This window comes from Apostichopus japonicus, chromosome 16 (genome assembly GCF_037975245.1).
Source record: "Apostichopus japonicus isolate 1M-3 chromosome 16, ASM3797524v1, whole genome shotgun sequence".
Lineage (NCBI taxonomy): Eukaryota > Metazoa > Echinodermata > Holothuroidea > Aspidochirotida > Stichopodidae > Apostichopus > Apostichopus japonicus.
Window position 1 is genome coordinate 35,085,653 of NC_092576.1, and position 14,134 is coordinate 35,099,786.

The window sequence follows — 14,134 nt, forward strand, 5'->3', positions numbered from 1 at the left end:
CTATATATATATATATATATATATATATATATATACACTCTAAAAACTGAAGTGCTAATTTAGTAGCTCCAACACGGTGCTAGTCATCAATTAGCACTTTAAGAGCTAGTATCTCAACCTTCAAGTGTTAAATAACTTGCACCATACCAAAGTGCTATCGCCGCAGTTGTGACGCACTGCACTTGTTAAGTGCTGAAAGTTTCGTATTAACTTTTGATTGGCTGAAGGCGGTGACGTCAGTAACATGCAACAACGCTATTGGTTATAACCAAATAGTTGCATATCGCATCGCTAGACGTGACAACTGACGAACGTTCCACCGGCAGACGTAAGTTTCTGAATTGAAATCTGTGAATATTCTCCAGAGTAAGGAATATTTGAAAGCTGATATGGCGACCTTTCATGAAATTTGAGTGATCATTCATGTTTTCAATAACCTAGCTTTGCTGATGACGTCGGGAATTTCCTTGAAATAATACCTCTGTCGACGTCTTAGTGATGGTAGCCTACCACTTATTTTCATAGGTCTATTCACGTATGTAAATGCCAAATGCGCTCTGATATAACATTAGGCTATGCCAAGTTTATGATTGGGCGTATATAGGCCTAGCCTACCTCCTTATTGTAACATTTATAAGGCCTAACTTTATGGCCGCAAATGGCGATTCGATTGAGGTGTACTACTGGTACTACAGTCTGCGTTTGCACAAGTGGCCATCACATAGTCGTAACGTATAAGAGAGGCAGGCCCAATGCAATAAGTATTGGTATTGGTTTATATGCCAATGCCTAAAGAATATGAGCCGATGGCCGCTAGACGACCACAAGAGAACGTTTTGGACGGCCTGTCAGTCCATATTACGCTTTGAATTTGTGGTAGCCTAGCCTAGGTCTAACATTATTGTGGTAACAGGCCTAACGTTGTGTTGTTAATGTTACTTTGCAGTGTAAGGTCTGTGTGTGATTGCCGACTACAAAATGAAGTAGCCTACAAAGTACAAGTACAAACCATACTTCACAGTCATACATTATTCAGGTTTAAAGAAAAATTAAAGTAAATGTAAACATAAAATAATGATCAGAGTAATTGTATACATCCTATTCTTATTTGACCTTCATAGTGTTTCCCATGTTTCATGCATCGCTTAATGTTGTGTACCCTAATGTTTGCCTTGTTTGCACCTATCAAGGAAGGCCTACTATAAGTATCTTTTTCTTTTGAAATGATGACTCCCAATGTAAATATGCTTCATTTAAGATGTTCTGTCATGAAAAGTGAAAGACTATAGGTAGGCTTAATTTTCCAATTAATTTGAAACAAATTTCGGTGAAACTTTAAACATGCTTTTTTTTTATACTGTTTATAGACTCAAGCTTTTGCAGAAAAATGAAAGAAACCTGATATGTTTTGGGATTCATTGCATGTTTTCTTGTTCTATTCTTTTACTTGTAGATTTTGCAAGACTTTGAGCAGATGTATGGAGATCAGGTCACCAATAACTTTTGATGAAATGGGAGGGTACATTCCCGCTTCATTTGGAAGTACATAGCATGTACTCACCAACTCAGCTCTGCGGGACCTTCAGTTTGAATTTGAAGAAACAGAAAAGTCTGAGGGTATGTTTCAAAAAAGTGCTAACATTTTGTAGTCATGTGACTCTCATTGTGCAAGTTCAGTCAAGTTTTCTGTAGTGAATATTTAGTATGTTAGCTCTTTAAAAGACTGCTATAGGTGAAATCATGTACAGAAAAGTGGCAATGCTGTTAACAGTTTGTCTGGGAGTCTGGGACCCAACTTTCTTTAAACATACATGGAAGAAATGAATGAAAGTGATTAAACTAAAACTGAATTACATTCCAATCTAGATTTTGAAGAAGACTTAAGTTCTGACACCATAGAAGCTGGTGGGAGCTTATGTGATTGGTGGGCATCTACCTGTCTAATGATAGTTCATTAAGTGGTATTATCTCCTGCAGTCTTATGTGAATTTTCAAGTACTGAAGCTAACTTGGCTAAACTGATCCATGGGAGGGGACCCATCACGAATGTATCCAAAAATTGAGGTCAAAGATCATTTAAGTGTCAATTCAGGCTGCAGCGTGTGAATCAAAAATAGCCAGATCATTATCAGATTGCTCGCAAATTGTTGAAATCAGTGGATTAAAACTTGTATCCAGATTTCAGATCAAAGGTTATAACTATTGGGTCTAAATTTGTAGCCAGTTCTTAGGCCCATTCACTAAAACTGATTAAGCTGGCAATCCTGTTCACTTTTGCTTTAATTCCAGCTGTGGAGTAAGGGTAAACTGAAGGAAATTTGTTTCTTGAGCCACGTACTGTTAAAGCGCTGTGGGTGGAGGGGTGTGTTATTATTCTAGAAACATTCTAGAACCAATGTTGTAAGTCTGGTGGTGTAGGGTTGTACCTGTATAGCCACTTGCTTGGTTCATTCATTGATACGAGTTACTGTACCACTTGATGCCTTAGTTTCCTCCATCCAACAGTGTATTCAATAAGCAAAAGTATTAATTTCCTGGCCTAACCAATTTCAATTATAGAAGAATCCCAGAAATCCTTCAGTCTTCCACCATATTTATTTTAGTGACTTTGAAAAGACCTATGACTGTGAAATTGACATAGGCCTATGTAATTGGGTTCAGTGGACATAAAAGTATATCAGAATAATGTTTTTTTTTTTTCTTGGCATGCAGTGCCTACGTGTAATTTGTATATTGCAATTTCTAGAGCAAGTAGTAGGAACAAACAATTACTAACTGACACGTCACACTATTTTGTTGACATATACATCTGTTTTGTTGAGATATGTAATCTGTTTTTATGTTTTTCATTATTAAGAAACTTTTCATTTTCTTCTTTAGAACATGCATCCAGGTACGGTCTCTTTGCATAGGTTCACCTATTGCCGTCTTTCAACACAAGGAAAAGTAGAAAATGCATTCGAGATGACAATGTCCGTTACTTCATCGCCTGGCAACCAGTAAGTTGTTTTGTGTGTTGAGTGGGAAAGATCTGCCAAAATTCATGCAGAGTGATCAATCTTTAACCATTTGAGCCTAGGGGATATTGGTACTGACATTCTGTCCTCTAGGCCTCAGCCCCTTGGCTCAATCTGTGCTGGGCGGTCCAGGTAGGTGCTCTTATTAAATGTGTCTTTCCTTCAGGAGATAAGGGTCAACCACATAAAACTATCTGATCCAGATGTGGGTTAATGTAGACTATTCTGTACCTGAGCCAGATAATCCTGTATTATAATCAAGTTATATTTGCATATTCTTGTAGCTGGTTAGTTATTAATATGGATTTTATATTTGGTTAAAACATGGCACAAGCCAGGCAGCAGTTCAGGCAAAATACATAATAGTACGGTTAGTGATGCAAGCAGGATGTGAAGTAATTGTCAGCTGGACTAGTTGAAGTTTTAAGAAATCAGCACTATTTTGGAAATTAATGCATGAATTAATTTCCTTTCTTCTTAGATCGGAACAAATGTGGAAGAATATGCAAAGAAAAGCCAACTCAGCAGAAAACAGCCACACCTCTTGGCCATTGGAAGCAATGTGACTGACTTGCAGCAGTTTTTTGTAGTTCTGGATGGAGTTGCCCTACCTGTTTCCAGGCAAGCATGTGGAATTGTAGCAGCAGCTACAGATATTCTAATGAAAGTTCATTATGTTTTTATTGTAGCATATGCGGTGCAGCTCACAGATGTCTACACCTTTATCCAAACTGTGGTGTATGGCATACCTCCATCAGGTCAAAAGATAAGTAATCGTGTAAAGGAGATAAGGATTGCTTTGCAAAATGTGGAGTAGAGACTGTTCACAGTTTAGTTTAAAAGCATAAAGGAAAGTTTTTTGCAAGCGTGTCTGAAAATGTATTCGTTTTAATTACAAGCATTAATCTCTTTCATGATTTCTCATAACGTTTCTTAAGTAAGTTGCAATGGCCATTTTGTAGTAGAAAAACATGCCGTATGTTTTATCTTTGGGATCAGTGTTTCAATTCTTGTAATCCTTTAGAGCTTAGTATGTAGCTATTATCTAAAGTGTAGTTGGATTTTTGACATTAACAGAATTATAAGGCCTACAACACAGGGTAAACAAATACAAAACTGACCACTACACAACTTAGACCCACATATATCTCTAAAATCATCTCCAGATGAACCTGGTTGTGATGGATAAATCAAGTTTTGACCAGTTATTCAGGTTGTACAGTTGATAATTTAAGTTGCTTATAAACATGGGAGGGATACTGCTTGCACCAGATCTCAGCCACAGCCACTCACATGAATTACTCATTAATAATTAATGACTCACAATATGTCAGGCACTTGCTCGCCCTTGGGAGCGTAGGTTTACCTAACTTAGTCTTGATTGGGTGTTGTCACTGTTACTTTTATCTTGTTTTAAAACATTCATTCAGACTGTTAGAGGATATTCAGTGTTTCAGTTTATTTTTGACCCATTTGGGGATCAAGTTGGTGTTATTTTCATTTGACTTCATGAAAAGAGTGGAGTGAATAGGTTTGAAGATGTTGTTTAAAATAAGGGACCATGGAAACTCAACCTCATTGGGTGGTAAAAACTGGTTTGTTTATTTATTTAATTTTTGTCCAATCTGAGATCTTATCCAGTTGGAATCTGGATTTTACTGGATTTTACTGGATTTTAGGGGTGCATAGTCCCATCTACTGTCAATATCACTCAGTACTAATACAGTAAATTAATATCATGTTTTAACTTAGTAACATCCATGGCTAAATGTAAACATAAAGTTAGGCTAGAACACTATGCATGGATATACTCTAGCACTTCTGGTCAACAGCCTTAAATTTTTATAGTAAACAAAGGGCTTAGCTGACATACTTAAGCTAATCTGCCTACACTATATGGTTTAAGTCTAACTCATGATTTTATTTCTCAAGTACAGGAAGCAATAAAAGAAAGAAAGAAAAGAAATGTGTTCCCTTTCATTTCAGTCAGGTGATGATGTGTTTTGACCTACCCTTTACATTCCATATTTTGCAAGTGATACAGATTCTGAGTCTACAGTAAGTGGTGCTCTGTACACCCTAATACTGACCTAAGGACTTGCACTTACAGGTGCCTACTTTGCTCTTTCCAGTGCTGGTGGTAGCACTTAAAGTGCGGGACTGTTGCAGCACTTTTCAGGTGCTGGTATAGTTAGCACCATTGAGAGTGTTATTTATAGCACTTAGGGTGCTGTCCCTCTCAGGGCTCTTGGAAAGTGCTGTAAAATAGCACTCTATGTTTTTGGTTTTTAGAGTGTATATATATATATATATATATATATATATATATATATATATATATATATATATATATATATATATATATATATATATATATATATATATCTATATATATATATATATACACATATATATATGTATATATATATATACATCTATACACATATACATATATATATATATATATATATCTATATATATATATATATACATCTATATATATATATATATATACATATATATATATATCTATATATATATATACATATATATATATATTTATATATATATATACATATATATATATATTTATATATATATATATACATCTATATATATATATATATATATGTGTGTGTGTGTGTGTGTATATTGTGTGTGTCCAGAGATATATTGTACGTCCAGGGGTTCGAAACCGGTAAGAAAGGTCGCAATGCCACTGTGGGCATTTGTCACCTGTATTACACAATACTAGTTCTGTTTTTAGTGACGTAATTTGCCTTACTCTAGAGATCAAACATGATGCTATCCAACTCAAAATCATTGTCATTCCTAAAGCAGGACCTCGAAAGAGATACTTTAAACAGAATCTGTTAAATTACTTGTACATAAATGACAATTGAATATGAATATTTATCTATAACTGAAATTGTAATGAGTTGAAAAATCCAAAAAAGTGAACAAACTTCCAGTCTCCATCCGGGAATCGAATCCAGGCCTTCCGCTGTATGTACGGACACCCCTAACTTTTATGTTCGGACAACTTCTACCAGGCATTGTGTCTGTGTTATCATAGTGCTTATTCCAACGTATTTTGAAGGCTACAGAAAGTGATTTCAAAGCAAGCCAGAATACATATATATTGCCAATGTAATCTGATATTGGCAATGAACCATTAACTTCTTTGAATCAGCAATGTGTGTTAGCAACAGAATGGGAGTCGAAAACAAAATTGAAAGATAAAGCAAATGATATAAACCTTCATCTAACTTTTCATACGGTTATAACACCTTAGCGTGACAAGCAATGAACGAAAATGAAAACAGACTAAATGGTAGATAAAAAATAAAAGAGTAAAACAATGAAGCATTCATGATGCGAAAGGGGAAGTATGATGTTACTGTTTCATATCTTCTTTTACAGCAACTTCCTGGAAAATTTAACGATTTCGAAGCTGTCGGTACGTTATACATTGAATATAGACACGAGTCAACATAGTTTGAAGAAAACGGCGTTGTCTTTAATTAATTAATAATTAATTAAGTAATGGCACTTGAATGTTATACTAAATATAGTCTAAATTATCAGCAGATATCGACTAGTGATTGAAATAGACGATGTTTGAAGTATGTATTTTATTTCCTCCTGCAAGCAGTAACTCGCAAAAGAGCCTCATTGGCTTATCAAAGCCGCAAGCTGACCGAAGTCAGTCACTTACATTCATATTTAACGTCCATGATTATGAATTGCCAATTGTCAACAACTCTGTAACTGGACGACATACATTAATCTTGGAGTGACTCGAACTGGGGACCTTGTGATTGGAAGGCACCGGCGTTAACCAATGAGCTAACATTCCTTTTCTTTGCAGAGTTGTAGTAAAACTGTTACAGTTGTAAAGTTGTTTAAAACACTGTTATTTAATATTCATATGATGTCACGTGCATACAAAACAAAACAATAACAGAGAACTATGTCCCAGCATTATTCCAACTAAAATGTGAATGTCCAATGAAAAGGACTTATTCAATTGCTGATATATTGTTATTCAAACTGTACTGTTACTTTTGTTAAAAGTCAAATTTTTATAGTGAAAATATGAAAAATAACCGACACTCGTTACCAATATTCTCTTGGCAAGATTGCTCAATTTAAAATCAGAGTGTAAAACTTACCGAACATTTTTTTTTTACTTTAGTCTACTAAACATGATAAAAGAAAGCACACAATTTAATTGTTCATGCACAAACAATGAAATAAGTAACAATCGCAGTTTACTTTTATAACTGAAATGACCGTGACGAGACATGGTTGTAATTGAGCAAGCGCTTGATGAGATGGATTGTTGACAATTTTATTTACTATCACCTTTGAAATGCTGACGATTGTCTTCTTTTCAATGCATGTTTGTACCAAATCTTCCAACATTTTACTCGCTTCCCTTACCGAAATGCCAGATCTGGCTTTATATCTGGTTTAATCTGGCCAGATCAAGTTTTATCTGGCCATATAAAGCCAGATATAACTGGATATAGAGACAATCCAGATATGCAGATAAAGTTTTATCTGGCCATATAAAGCCAGATATAACTGGATATAGAGTCAATCCAGATATGCAGATAAAGTTTTATCTGGCCATATAAAGCCAGATATAACTGGATATATGGAGTCAATCCAGATATGCAGATACAGTTTTATCTGGCCATATAAAGCCAGATATAACTGGATATAGAGTCAATCCAGATATGCAGATAAAGTTTTATCTGGCCATATAAAGCCAGATATAACTGGATATAGAGTCAATCCAGATATGCAGATAAAGTTTTATCTGGCCATATAAAGCCAGATATAACTGGATATAGAGTCAATCCAGATATGCAGATAAAGTTTTATCTGGCCATATAAAGCCAGATATAACTGGATATAGAGCCAATCCAGATATGCAGATCAAGTTTTATCTGGCCATATAAAGCCAGATATAACTGGATATAGAGTCAATCCAGATATGCAGATAAAGTTTTATCTGGCCATATAAAGCCAGATATAACTGGATATAGAGTCATTCCAGCTATGCAGATAAAGTTTTATCTGGCCATATAAAGCCAGATATAACTGGATATAGAGCCAATCCAGATATGCAGATGAAGTTTTATCTGGCCATATAAAGCCAGATATAACTGGATATAGAGTCAATCCAGATATGCAGATAAAGTTTTATCTGGCCATATAAAGCCAGATATAACTGGATATAGAGTCAATCCAGATATGCAGATAAAGTTTTATCTGGCCATATAAAGCCAGATATAACTGGATATATGGAGTCAATCCAGATATGCAGATACAGTTTTATCTGGCCATATAAAGCCAGATATAACTGGATATAGAGTCAATCCAGATATGCAGATAAAGTTTTATCTGGCCATATAAAGCCAGATATAACTGGATATAGAGTCAATCCAGATATGCAGATAAAGTTTTATCTGGCCATATAAAGCCAGATATAACTGGATATAGAGTCAATCCAGCTATGCAGATAAAGTTTTATCTGGCCATATAAAGCCAGATATAACTGGATATAGAGCCAATCCAGATATGCAGATCAAGTTTTATCTGGCCATATAAAGCCAGATATAACTGGATATGGAGTCAATCCAGATATGCAGATCAAGTTTTATCTGGCCATATAAAGCCAGATATAACTGGATATAGAGTCATTCCAGCTATGCAGATAAAGTTTTATCTGGCCATATAAAGCCAGATATAACTGGATATAGAGCCAATCCAGATATGCAGATGAAGTTTTATCTGGCCATATAAAGCCAGATATGACTGGATATAGAGTCAATCCAGATATGCAGATCAAGTTTTATCTGGCCATATAAAGCCAGATATAACTGGATATAGAGTCATTCCAGCTATGCAGATAAAGTTTTATCTGGCCATATAAAGCCAGATATAACTGGATATAGAGCCAATCCAGATATGCAGATGAAGTTTTATCTGGCCATATAAAGCCAGATATGACTGGATATAGAGTCAATCCAGATATGCAGATCAAGTTTTATCTGGCCATATAAAGCCAGATATGACTGGATATAGAGTCAATCCAGATATGCAGATAAAGTTTTATCTGGCCATATAAAGCCAGATATGACTGGATATAGAGTCAATCCAGATATGCAGATAAAGTTTTATCTGGCCATATAAAGCCAGATATGACTGGATATAGAGCCAATCCAGATATGCAGATAAAGTTTTATCTGGCCATATAAAGCCAGATATAACTGGATATAGAGTCAATCCAGATATGCAGATAAAGTTTTACCTGGCCATATAAAGCCAGATATAACTGGATATAGAGCCAATCCAGATATGCAGATAAAGTTTTATCTGGCCATATAAAGCCAGATATAACTGGATATAGAGTCAATCCAGATATGCAGATAAAGTTTTATCTGGCCATATAAAGCCAGATATAACTGGATATAGAGTCATTCCAGCTATGCAGATAAAGTTTTATCTGGCCATATAAAGCCAGATATAACTGGATATAGAGTCAATCTAGATATGCAGATAAAGTTTTATCTGGCCATATAAAGCCAGATATGACTGGATATAGAGTCAATCCAGATATGCAGATAAAGTTTTATCTGGCCATATAAAGCCAGATATGACTGGATAAAGAGCCAATCCAGATATGCAGATCAAGTTTTATCTGGCCATATAAAGCCAGATATAACTGGATATAGAGCCAATCCAGATATGCAGATAAAGTTTTATCTGGCCATATAAAGCCAGATATGACTGGATATAGAGTCAATCCAGATATGCATATAAAGTTTTATCTGTCAATATAAAGTCAGGTATAACTGGATATACATCATGTTTATCCAGTTATACTTTACTTTATATTGACAGATAAAACTTTAAGACTGTATGCTCTTACATAGTGTATTTTCATAGAGATTTACATTGCACTATATTGTGGTACTGCACTTTGCATATATATATATTTCAATAGTAAATCACTTACAGTGTATACACTAAGTCAAAGGGGGAATAACTATCTCTATCTGGGTTGCTAGGCAACCACAGGGTCTTAGCTTGAAACAGGATGACTCAGAGGTTGATTAAGTGTGAAGGCCACTTTTGAACAAAGGACATATGTGTTTTGATACTTTGTAGGAGTGAGATAGGAAAGGGAGCTATGTGTACACTAGTGTCTACATGGTAGAAGTAAAGAGCAGAAGGAAGTTTAACAGAAAGGATTGGTACATTAAGAAAAGGTGATGGAGATTCATAAATAATATCCTATTGATGTCAGGACATTGGCAAAGGTTTCTATAGTGAACTGAACAGTCCGAAGTAAGGAAGACCCTTACCGAAATGCCAGATCTGGCTTTATATCTGGTTTAATCTGGCCAGATCAAGTTTTATCTGGCCATATAAAGCCAGATATAACTGGATATAGAGACAATCCAGATATGCAGATAAAGTTTTATCTGGCCATATAAAGCCAGATATAACTGGATATAGAGTCAATCCAGATATGCAGATAAAGTTTTATCTGGCCATATAAAGCCAGATATAACTGGATATAGAGTCAATCCAGATATGCAGATAAAGTTTTATCTGGCCATATAAAGCCAGATATAACTGGATAAAGAGCCAATCCAGATATGCAGATAAAGTTTTATCTGGCCATATAAAGCCAGATATAACTGGATATAGAGTCAATCCAGCTATGCAGATCAAGTTTTATCTGGCCATATAAAGCCAGATATAACTGGATATAGAGTCAATCCAGCTATGCAGATAAAGTTTTATCTGGCCATATAAAGCCAGATATAACTGGATATAGAGTCAATCCAGATATGCAGATAAAGTTTTATCTGGCCATATAAAGCCAGATATAACTGGATATAGAGCCAATCCAGATATGCAGATCAAGTTTTATCTGGCCATATAAAGCCAGATATAACTGGATATAGAGTCAATCCAGCTATGCAGATCAAGTTTTATCTGGCCATATAAAGCCAGATATAACTGGATATAGAGTCAATCCAGATATGCAGATAAAGTTTTATCTGGCCATATAAAGCCAGATATAACTGGATATAGAGCCAATCCAGATATGCAGATGAAGTTTTATCTGGCCATATAAAGCCAGATATAACTGGATATAGAGTCAATCCAGATATGCAGATAAAGTTTTATCTGGCCATATAAAGCCAGATATAACTGGATAAAGAGCCAATCCAGATATGCAGATAAAGTTTTATCTGGCCATATAAAGCCAGATATAACTGGATAAAGAGCCAATCCAGATATGCAGATAAAGTTTTATCTGGCCATATAAAGCCAGATATGACTGGATATAGAGTCAATCCAGATATGCATATAAAGTTTTATCTGTCAATATAAAGTCAGGTATAACTGGATATACATCATGTTTATCCAGTTATACTTGACTTTATATTGACAGATAAAACTTTACGACTGTATGCTCTTACATAGTGTATTTTCATAGAGATTTACATTGCACTATATTGTGGTACTGCACTTTGCATATATATATATTTCAAGAGTAAATCACTTACAGTGTATACACTAAGTCAAAGGGGGAATAACTATCTCTATCTGGGTTGCTAGGCAACCACAGGGTCTTAGCTTGAAACAGGATGACTCAGAGGTTGATTAAGTGTGAAGGCCACTTTTGAACAATGGACATATGTGTTTTGATACTTTGTAGGAGTGAGATAGGAAAGGGAGCTATGTGTACACTAGTGTCCACATGGTAGGAGAAAAGAGCAGAAGGAAGTTTAACAGAAAGGATTGGTACATTAGGAAAAGGTGATGGAGATTCATAAATAATATCCTATTGATGTCAGGACATTGGCAAAGGTTTCTATAGTGAACTGAACAGTCCGAAGTAAGGAAGAAGTTTTTGGAACGGATGGCAACAAGGAATATATTTTGGGACTGAACTTCGATACTGAATGGAACATATATCGCCCTCCTGGAACTTATTTATTAAAGCAAATATATTAAATAAAAGAATAGCACAACGTTATTTAGTATCAACATCTACAGGACCACAGAAGAATAAAGAACGCAACCTTCAAGTATTTTTTTTTGAACAGCGGTCATTTTATGACCATAGCAGTCGGATTAGGTAACAGCAAGGAGCTTGCACATTACATATTTCCACTTTGTTCCAATCCAGTTGAGTTCTAGAACACAGCTGTGTTTATATTTTGTGTGTGTCTTGCTCTCTGTATGGGTCTCCGTACCAGAACAGAGATAACTGATCACGCTGGAAAGTTAATATCAATGCTAGTCCAGTTTTGGCCACTTATTTCCTATTTGATTGACATTTTAGCCAGATATATTTTTTTATATTGGTCATATAAAAGTTTATCTGGATTTTCTTTATATCAACCAGATAAAGTTGTATCTGGCCCAGATATGGATGGCAACAAAATTAGCCAGATAAACTTTTATATGGGCCATATCAAAGTTTATCTGGATTTTCTTTATATCAACCAGATAAAGTTTTATCTGGCCCAGATATGGATGCAATAAAATTTAGCCAGATCAAATTTTATATGGGCCATATTAAAGTTTATCTGGATTTTCTTCATATCAACCAGATAAAGTTTTATCTGGCCCAGATATGGATGCAATAAAATTTAACCAGATCAAATTTTATATGGGCCATATAAAACTTTATCTGGATTTTCTTTATATCAACCAGATAAAGTTTTATCTGGCCCAGATATGGATGCAATAAAATTTAACCAGATCAAATTTTATATGGTCCATATAAAACTTTATCTGGATTTTCTTTATATCAACCAGATAAAATTTTATCTGGCCCAGATATGGATGCAATAAAATTTAACCAGATCAAATTTTATATGGGCCATATAAAACTTTATTTTATATCAAGTTATATCTGCCCAATTTTTTATCTGGCGAGATATAAATTCCAGATCTGCAGCAGATCTGGCCCAGATTGAAATTCCAGATCTGGGCCAGATCTGGACTTTTATATCTGGCCCAGATCTGGGATTTCGGTAAGGGTTAGTATTTTTTTTTTCTCTTGTTGTTATTTCTGCAACAAAACGTTTACTCCGATTACTCCATAACTTTAAGATTCATTGTATCATAATTTATAATGTTTATTGAACAAGAACGATAATAAGGAACCACTCACCTGGTGAATTTATGAGTGAGAACCATAAGTCATACAATAAATGCTCTCGCCGTTCCAACACGTGCACTAATGAGTGGTATATTAACATATGCTTAGCGAAAGTAAAACACTTATTATGTGAATATCCAATTTAAACTTACCTTTGAAGGAAGCACTTAAGATGGACACTTGTTACTTGAAGGCGGGTATCGATGCGGTGATAAAGGTATTGTAACTTGTTACCGCAACTCGTTAAGGAAATTCAACATTTCTTTGACAAGGAGACATATTTACTGATGTCTCCTCTTTGATATTTTTCCACTTTTGTTCCCCTTTCTTTTCTCGACTGACATATATCGACGCGATGACAGCTACCGCACACTGTATTCTCCGAAAGTTAGTAAATTAGTAGCTTACCTGTGTGAATAACCACAATGCAAAGCATAAAGCTGGCTTATCATTATTAGCTGAATGAGCTTCAGACAGCTACTTTCAGAAACCAAAAGTAACTTTCATATTTAGAAGAAGAAAAAAATTGCCACATATTCTTGTCCTACAAATTATGCTATTTATATCGAAACAGATTCAGATAGAGTGTTAAATATTTAGTCTTTATTTGCGACATGCGGGCGAGTTAAGTGTGTCACCAGTGATGGAAAGGTTTAAGAAAAGACCTTTCACTGACAAAGGGAACCGGAAGTACTGTAGATGTTTTTGGGGGGAAGCCTCGGACGCGGTTAATTTTCTGGTAGATCACTCTTCTCCAGACCTACAATTATAATTGAAAAGTTAAAATCAAAGACTAATGATAATCACTGGAACTCTGCATGAGTCTTTCTATCAATGACTTAACAGAGATATAAGTGAAGCAAGTAATCACGAACCAACTTTTAAAACTTTTTCTTTCTTTCTAATGACT

At 35.1% G+C, this 14,134-nt stretch overlaps 1 protein-coding gene and 1 long non-coding RNA gene across 5 annotated transcripts in view; one reads left to right on the forward strand and one right to left on the reverse strand.

Annotated features, from left to right (window-relative positions):
• LOC139982403 (uncharacterized) overlaps positions 1 to 13,796 on the reverse strand; it is a 36,640-nt gene extending 22,844 nt beyond the window's left edge. For both annotated transcript variants that reach the window (XM_071995225.1, XM_071995224.1), the window contains exon 1: positions 13,377 to 13,796. The gene's annotated coding sequence lies outside the window, so the exon portion shown is untranslated. The remainder of the gene's footprint in view (positions 1 to 13,376) is intronic.
• Positions 5 to 5,289, forward strand: LOC139982407 (uncharacterized). 3 transcript variants are annotated; one of them, XR_011798167.1, is made up of 4 exons: positions 5 to 535; positions 1,454 to 1,617; positions 2,881 to 2,999; positions 3,499 to 5,289. It is a non-coding gene; the product is annotated as an uncharacterized lncRNA (long non-coding RNA). The 3 variants fall into 3 exon arrangements; XR_011798166.1 differs by having other exon boundaries at positions 6 to 501; XR_011798168.1 differs by having other exon boundaries at positions 6 to 328.
• Positions 13,797 to 14,134: the final 338 nt, after the last annotated feature.